Here is an 8,901-nt window from a genome sequence, read left to right on the forward strand (position 1 = left end):
AGCCTTCCCCATCGGCAGAACCCACCAGAAGCCAAGGACATGGAAGCTGAGTGAAGCAATGTGCTCTTTTTTGTGGCTATAGGTGGAAACCCTGAATACACAGCTGCTCATAGGCAGTGCATATCCTGCCGGGGACCTGGAATTACACTGGGTGCTGAGGACAGAGCCTAAAACAAGTTACTCCTGCACCCTATACTCTTTATCTGCTCCACTCTTTTTTTTTTTTTAATTTTTTTTCACTCTTTTTTTTAAAAAATAAGATGTTGGGGGTAGGAGTTTATTAACTAATTAATTAATTTTTTTGCTGTGTTGGGTCTTCGTTTCTGTGCGAGGGCTTTCTCCAGTTGTGGCAAGCAGGCGCCACTCTTCATCGCGGTGCGCGGGCCTCTCACTATCACGGTCTCTCTTGTTGCGGAGCACAGGCTCCGGACGCGCAGGCTCAGCAGTGGTGGCTCACAGGCCTAGTTGCTCCGCGGCATGCGGGATCCTCCCAGACCAGGGCTCGAACCCGTGTCCCCTGCATTAGCAGGCAGATTCTCAACCACTGCGTCACCAGGGAAGCCTTGCTCCACTCTTCTCTGCCCACCATTTCCACCTTCCAACAAAACTCACAAAACCCACTTACTAGTATTTATCTGATTTATGTAAGCTTCCTAAGGCAGGGATTCCTGTGTTTTGTTCATGGCTAAATCCCCACGGCTGAGAACACAGCACAGAGTAAGCATTCTGTAAGTGCACGCGCACGCGCGCGCGTGCGTGTATGTGTGTGTGTGTGTTTAATTGTGGTAAAAAGTACATAACATAAAACTGCTCACTTAACCATTTTGGGTTGTTCTGTTTTGTTTTTTGCCACGCCATGCAGTATGCCGGATCTCAGTTCCCTGACCAGGGATCAAACCCACGGCCCCCTGCAGTGGGATCGGGAAGTCACAACCACTGGACCGCCAGGAAAGTCCCCATCTTAACAATTTTGAAGGGTACGATTCAGTGGTATTAAGTATAAGACTTTATTTTTTGTAAAAAGACTTTATTTTTTTAAATTGAATTGTATACTTTATATTTTTAAAATTTATTATTATTATTATTATTTTTGGCTGCCTTGGGTCTTTGTTGCTGTGCGCGGGCTTTCTCTAGTTGCAGTGAGCAGGGACTACTCTTCGATGCGGTGCGGGGGCTTCTCATTGTGGTGGCTTCTCTTGCTGTGGAGCACGGGTTCTAGGCGCTCGGGCTTCAGTAGTTGTGGCACGTGGGCTCAGTAGTTGTAGCTGTGGCACACAGGCTTAGTTGCTCCGCGGCATGTGGGATCTTCCTGGACCAGGGCTCGAACCTGTGTCCCCTGCATTTGCAGGTGGATTCTTAACCACTGCGCCACCAGGGAAGTCCAAGTATGAGAATTTCTGTATGCATTAAACAATTAGGTCCCCACTTATAAAATATCTGTAATTTTGTTCCTGGCTTATTTCACTCAGTATAGTGTTTTCAAGGTTCATCCATGGTGTAGCATGTGCCAGAATGTCCTTTTTTTTTTCTTTATGGCTGAATAATATTCCATTGTAGAATACACCACATTTTGTTTATCCATTCATCCATCGATGGACACTTGGGTTGCTTCCCACCTCTTGGCTATTGTGAATAATGATGCTATGAACACGGATGTACAACTATCTCTCTGAGTCCGTGCTTTCTTTGTGTATATACCCAGAAAGGAAATTGGTGGATCATATGGTAATTCTTTTTGAGGAACCATTAAACCATAGCATGTTTTGAATTCAGTAATGAGATGGGTGTCAGGGGGCTGGAAGCAGAGTGGGGACTTGTCCTCAAAACCATTTTGTGCCTTTTCGATTTGGAACTATGTGAATTGATTACTTATTTTTTTAAAAATCCAAAAAAAATTAAAAAGAAAAAAGAGTGGGAAAAGTTTGTTTCCTGGAGACATTGAGACCACAAAATTGGAATTCACATAACTGTCCATTCATGGGGGAAGGGACAAATAAATTATAGCCTATTAATGTGTACAGTGCTGCATGACAGAGCAGTGAAACCAGGGAGAGTAACTCACATCAATATGGATGAAATTCATGAACAAAAATGCGGTGAACAACAAGAGAAGCCACCGTAATGAGAAGCCTGTGCGCAGCAGCAAAGAGTAGACCCCGCTCGCCACAACTAGAGAAAAGCCCATGCACAGCAACGAAGACACAACACAGCCAAGAATAAATAAATAAAAAATTAAAAAGAAATAATGAAATGAGAAGAAAAGAAAAAAGAAATGCAATGAAGCAAGTTACGGGGCCCAACAGATAGATAGGAATTACATCAAGTTCAAGGACAGCCTTCTCCTCCAGACCTTTGCCTCAGCTGTTCCCCCTGCCTGGTACACCCTGCCCCTGACATCCTTGTGTCTCCACCTCAGCCCCTGCAGATCAGAAAGATGGTCCCAGGCCACCCAATCTCCAGTGACATCATCTCCCTGCTTTGCTTTTTCTATATCGTATCACTATCTGTCACACTATATATTTTTACTTGTTTATCCTTGTTCTTGGCTGTCGTCCCATCTAGAATGTCACGCCACAAGTGCAGGGAATTTTATCTGTTCTCTTCCCTGCTGTGTTGCCAGGACCTAGAACAAGGTCGAGTATAAAGTAGGTGCTCAAGAGATATGTATTGACTAAATGAAAAGTGGCCCTTGCTCATTGCTTAGGGGGTGGAAGGGACAACATCCACTTCCCTCCAGGGATGAAAGTGGAGAGTGGAACTCTGAGATCCTCCACGGTATCTATGCTGGTTTTGTTTTGTTTTGTTTTTTACCTCAGTGGATGGCACACAGACAATTCTTTTAGATTTTTTAGAAAATTGAGAGGGAATTCCCTGGCAGTCCAGTGGTTAGGACTCCGTGCTTTCACTGACAAGGGCACGGGTTCAATCCCTGGTCAGGGAAGATCCCACAAGCCCTGCGGCGCAGCCCCCCCAAAAAAGAAAATTGAGGTATAATTGACATATAACATTATGTTAGTTTCAGGAACAACATAATGATTTGATGTTTGTATACACTGTGAAATGATCACCACAATAAGTCCAATTCACATCCATCACCATACATAGTCACAAAAACTTTTTTCTTGTGATGAGAACTTTTAAGATCTACCATCTTAGCAGCTTTCAGTTATACAATACCGTATTATTAGTCATCATGCTGTACATTACATCCCCAGGACTTATTTATTTTATAACTGAAAATTTATACGTTTTGACCACCTTTGTCCATTTCACTAACCTCACTTCCCCCTGATTTTTTAAACATTGTGGTTAAAATACACATAACATAAAATTTCATGTTTAAATCATTTTTAAGTTTCTAGTTCAGGGGCACTAAGTACATTCACATTGTTGCGCAACCCTCACCACCATCCATCTTCAGAACTTTCTCATCTCCCCAAACTGAAACTCTGTTCCTGTTAAACACTGACTCCCCCTCCCCCTCCCGCAGCCCCTGGCCCCCACCATTCTACTTTCTATCTCCTCTAGGGACCGCCTATAAAGTAGAATCATACAATATTTGTCTTCTTGTATCTGGCTTCTTGCACTTAATATGTTTTCTTTTCTTTAGTATTTATTTATTTATTTGGCTGCGCCAGGTCTTAGCTGCGGCCCGCAGGATCTTCATTAGTGGCATGCGGGATCTTCAGTTGCGCATGCGGGATCTATTTCCCTGACCAGGGATCGAACTCGGGCCCCCGGCATTGGGAGTGCAGAGTCTTTTTTTTTTTTTTTGCAGTACGCGGGCCTCTCACTGTTGTGGCCTCTCCCGTTGCAGAGCATGGGCTCCGGACGCGCAGGCTCAGCGGCCATGGCTCACGGTCCCAGCCGCTCCGCGGCATGTGGGATCTTCCCGGACCGGGGCACGAACCCGTGTCCCCTGCATCGGCAGGCGGACTCTCAACCACTGCACCACCAGGGAAGCCGGGAGTGCAGAGTCTTAACCACTGAACCACCAGGGAAGTCCCAGTACTTGACAGGTTTTCAAGTTTCATGCCCACTGTAGCATGTGTCAGAACTTCATTCCTTGTTATGGGTAAATAATACAATCGTCCCTCGGTATCCATGAGTATTCATTCCAGGACCCCCCATGGATACCGAAATCTGCAGATGCTCAAGTCCCTTATATAAAATGGCATAGTATTTGCATATATCCTCCTGTACACTTTAAATCATCTCTAGATTACTTACAACACCTAATACAATGTAAATAATTGCCAGCGTATGGCAAATTCAAGCCTTTGCTTTTTTGTGGAATTTCCTTTTCTTTTGATTATTCTCCATCCATGGTTGGTTAAATCCAGGATTCAGAACCCGTGAATACAAAGGGTTGAATGTATTCCATTGTATGGCCATATTACATTTTGTTTGTTCATTCATCTGTTGATGGACACTGGGTTTTTTTCCGTCTGGTGCCTAGGTGATGTTTTTATTTATCTCTACACCTTTTTGGATGCCTGAAATATTTCATATTAAAACAATTCCGGGACAACATTGTAAAGTAACCATACTCCAATAAAAATTAATTAAAAACAAAACAAAACAATTCTGGGGAATTCCCTGGTGGTCCAGTGGTTAGGACTCCAAGCTTTCACTGCCGAAGGACGGGTTTGATCCTTGGTCAGGGAACTAAGATCCCACAAGCCACGAGGCACAGCAAAACAAACAAACAAACAAACAAAATATCCACCAAATAGATCTATACACAGTGGAAAAGAAAGATATCTAAGAAATATTGTGAAATAAAAAAGATAATACCAGTTGCTCTGCGCCTGGCTCTTTATGTATATTAATTCATTTGATGATCCTGACACACACCTCTGAGTTTGGGACTCCAATTAGCCCCATTTTGCAGAAGAAGAAACTGAGGCACGGTGAGGTTGAGGGATGGCTTGGGATCACACTGGCCTTCTGGCTCCAGCCTTCATGTGTGTAACTCCTCTGTTTCCTCTGGAGTTCAGCACAGAATGTGGATGTCTGTGGCTACTTATGAGAATGTTCTAGAGGCCATGTGTTCACACATATACAAGGGAAGGATTCCCAACCGACCTCATAGCTATTTTGGGGAGAGGGCTGACTGTTTCCTGAACCCTCCCATTCAAAAGGACACAAAGAGATTTTTGTTTTAATTTAGCAGCCCTTGACTTTTCCCTGGTTTGGCGGGAGCTCTAGAGAGGCCCCAGCAGGCCTCTCGAGTCTGGGGAATTCCCCAGTTCTAGTTTCCTCCTAAAAAAACCAGTGGGGCAGGGTGACCAGTAGTCTCAGTGTGCCCAGGACTGTCCCAATTTTAACCTGGAAAGTCCCTTGCCTGGGAACCCCCCTTGGTCCTAGGCAAACCCCCATGGTTGGTGGGGTAACCCGGAGCCTCCCTGCTGGGGCTAGACCCCCAGCTGAGATGTAGGAGTTCAGGAAAGAGGACTCAGGCCTGGGGGGCAGCACATGAGCCTTCCCAGTGGCCTCCATGTCCTCTTTTTTCTTCAGCTGTCAAGTGGGGTACTTGTTCCACTTTAAAAGAACCTGAGAGGGCTCAGAGAATTCTCAACTCAAGAATGAGTTGAATTCTCAACTCAAGAGAATTCTCTCTCAAGAATGCCTGGGGGCTTCCCGGGGGCTTCCCGGGGGCTTCCCGGGGGCTTCCCTGGTGGCGCAGTGGTTGAGAGTCCGTCTGCCAGTGCAAGGGACACGGGTTCGTGCCCCGGTCCGGGAAGATCCCACATGCCGCGGAGCGGCTGGGCCCGTGAGCCATGGCTGCTGAGCCTGCGTGTCCGGAGCCTGTGCTCCGCAACGGGAGAGGCCACAACAGTGAGAGGCCCGCGTACCACAAAAAAAAAAAAAAAAAAAAAAAAAAAAAAAAAGCCTGGCCCCCAGACAGCATCCAGCCTAGAAAAATGTGAACTATTATTAGAGTTTATTATTATGACTGGGTTTATTACCATTATTGTTATTATTAATCACCCTATCTGACACTTCCTGTCGGTCCCCCCTCGGGTGGTAGACAGCAGGTCCCAGGCCCAGCCCGCCCTCTGTAGTCCGGCCTCCAGGCCCAGCGAGGCCAACCGACCTCACCCAGGGCTGGCTGTTGAAGAATCTGGCACACTTGGTTTCCTGCTGCTGTGGTCCTAGTGGCAAAGAGGAAGCTGAGGCCGGAAGGCCATGGCCAGCCCTTCCGCAGCGGAGCAGGACAGCAGCCCCGGCCTAGACATCTCCGTAGATCATTCACTCCACCAGCTTCTTGGAACCTACTGGGTGCCAGGCACAATTCCAGGCACTGAGGACACCGTGGAGAACCCTTGTGGAGCTGACATTCTAGAATGGAAGCCAGGCATTAAAACCAGTGCTCAAAGAGACTTCCAGTGGAATGTCAGACTGTCATAAAGGCTGCTAAGAAAAATATAGCAGGTGAAGGGGACAGGAAGATGGGCTTGCTGATTCAGAATCAGGAGCTTCTGGGGAGTGGTGAGGGTTTATTTCTTGGCCTAGGTATTTGGTTTGTTTTATTATTGTTCTTTCTTTAAAACTGTGCCCACGGGTGAAGCTCATGAGAGTTTTGTTTTTTCTTTTTATATTTTAAAATATTTATTTACTTATTTGGCAGCGCCGGGTCTTTGTTGCCGCCTTCGGGATCTTCGTTGAGGCATGCAGGATCTTTAGTTGCAGCATGTGAACTCTTAGTTGCAGCATGTGGGATCTAGTTCCCTGACCAGGGATTGAACCCGGGCCCCCTGCGTATAAGTGTATCTATTCTTTTCCAAATTCTCTTCCTATTTAGGTTATTACAGAGTATTGAGCAGAGTTCCCTGTGCTATACAGTAGGTCCTTGTTTGTTATCTACTTTAAATATAACAGTGTGTGCAGGTCATTCCCAAACTCCCAGTCTATCCCTCCCCCCAACCCTTCCCCCCCATAACCATAAGTTCGTTCTCTAAGTCTGTGAGTCTGTTTCTGTTTTGTAAATAAGTTTATTTGTATCATTTTTTTTAGATTCCTCATATAAGTGATATCATATGATATTTGTCTTTTTCTATCTGACTTACTTCACTTAGTTTGACAATCTCTAGGTCCAACCATGAGTCACCTCATTAGCATAAACTCGGGTATGGTTGCTCAGGCTTATTACGAAAAACAAAAGATGTTTTTCTCACCTCTCACCTCTGTCACTCAGGAAATTCCAAGAGTTTTAGGAGCTCTGAGCCAGGAACCAGGGACTAAACGCAAATACTCTAACAAAACATGATGCTATCAGACCTTTCACTCAAGAAGTTTCAAGAGTTTTCGAAGTTCTGTGCCAGGAATCAGGGATGAAGACCAAATATATATTTCTTGTTATATCACAATATCACACGTAGAAGGGCCAACTCCTTCAGACAAGTGTATCGATGGGGTCAAAGTTCTCAGGGTCATCTGTGTCTGCCCAATATTTCCATTCCAAACCTCTCAAGTCAGTGCCCTTACCTTAGCATAAGAGACCCTGAGCATTTAAATGGTTTTACAATTCTGTAACCCACACAATCAGGCTCTGGGCCTGATCACCCATATCTATAAACGATAGGAGATTGTGCTCAGATGCTCACAGATGCCCTGTGGGTGATGCAGGGAGGATAGACAAGGAGGTGGGGGTGGCCAGGGACAAGGGGAGGAGACTCAGACCAGGATAGAAGCAACTGCATTGGTCCAGGCAAGTGCTGATGGGGGCTGGACCAGGAGGGGTGAGATTTTGCTGATGAACCAAAGGTTGGTGTGAGACAAATGTGAGATTATTTTTCCTGAGATTCTCTGAAAGTTTTTTCCTTGAGCTAACCAATATTTCTATATTTCTCTCGAGTCTTCCCATAGGTAGGCTGAGCAGGCACAGGGAAATACAACACATTCTCTTTATTCTATATATTTCATTCTCTGTTATGAAATATACAGACACTCTGGAGATGTCTCCATATCAGTACAGAGTCCCTCTTTCTTTCCCCCCCCCCCCAGTTGCAAATTATTCCCTTGTCAGGATGCATCACTGTTGATTCCCCAGCTGCCAAGTTCCTAGCACTCACTACCCTCCAGGTGCTAGGCTAAGTCTCTATCTACAACTTCACATCGAATCTCCATAGCTGCCCTGTGAAGAAGAGTCTGTTTTCCCCCACATTTTCTCAGACTGAGATGAGTAGCCACATGCCCTTGGTCACAGCAGTTATGGCTCCAACTTCAGAAATAAACCTGGTTCTGCTCTTTTGTGCTGGGAAACTAACTAACCTGGGAAAGTTACTCAGCCTCTGTTAAAGAAAAAAATTACTCTGACACTTGTTAAAAACTGTCGACTGAAAAAAAAAAAAGCATGACCTAAAAGTTGAGAGTTATATTTTATTCAGCAGACAAAACTGAGGATTAAGTCTGGGACACAGCATCTCAGATAACTCTGAGAGATTGCTCTGAAGAGGCAAGTGGGGATCCAGGATATACAGGAGTTTTTGCATCAAAGACCAGGTAGTCGGAACATCAAAAGATTATTGTTAATTAAAGAAAGCCAGCTATCTCAAGTTAAGGAATTTAGTACTTTTCTATGTATGGGAAGATGCAAGAGTCTGGGCTCACTGAAGTCGTTCCTTTGATCTGCACCTCAGCTATCTAGGGCCAGTATCCTGGGATTTCTCATCCTGAGTCTCCTCAGGGTGCATCATTGCAGGGGGTGTGGGGTGTGGTGTGCTGTGGCTGATGGCTTGATGGTGGGCATCCTGTTTCTATCCTGAGTTCCCTCCAGGGTCACCATCTGGGGGGCTGTAATGTGATGGCTTGATGGCTACAACATCCTTTGTTTATTGATATGGCAGGCAATATTTTTCATTCACAGAACAGTAAGGAAGATTTAATTCAGGACTA

Source organism: Mesoplodon densirostris, chromosome 3 (assembly GCF_025265405.1).
Source record: "Mesoplodon densirostris isolate mMesDen1 chromosome 3, mMesDen1 primary haplotype, whole genome shotgun sequence".
NCBI classification, from domain to species: domain Eukaryota; kingdom Metazoa; phylum Chordata; class Mammalia; order Artiodactyla; family Ziphiidae; genus Mesoplodon; species Mesoplodon densirostris.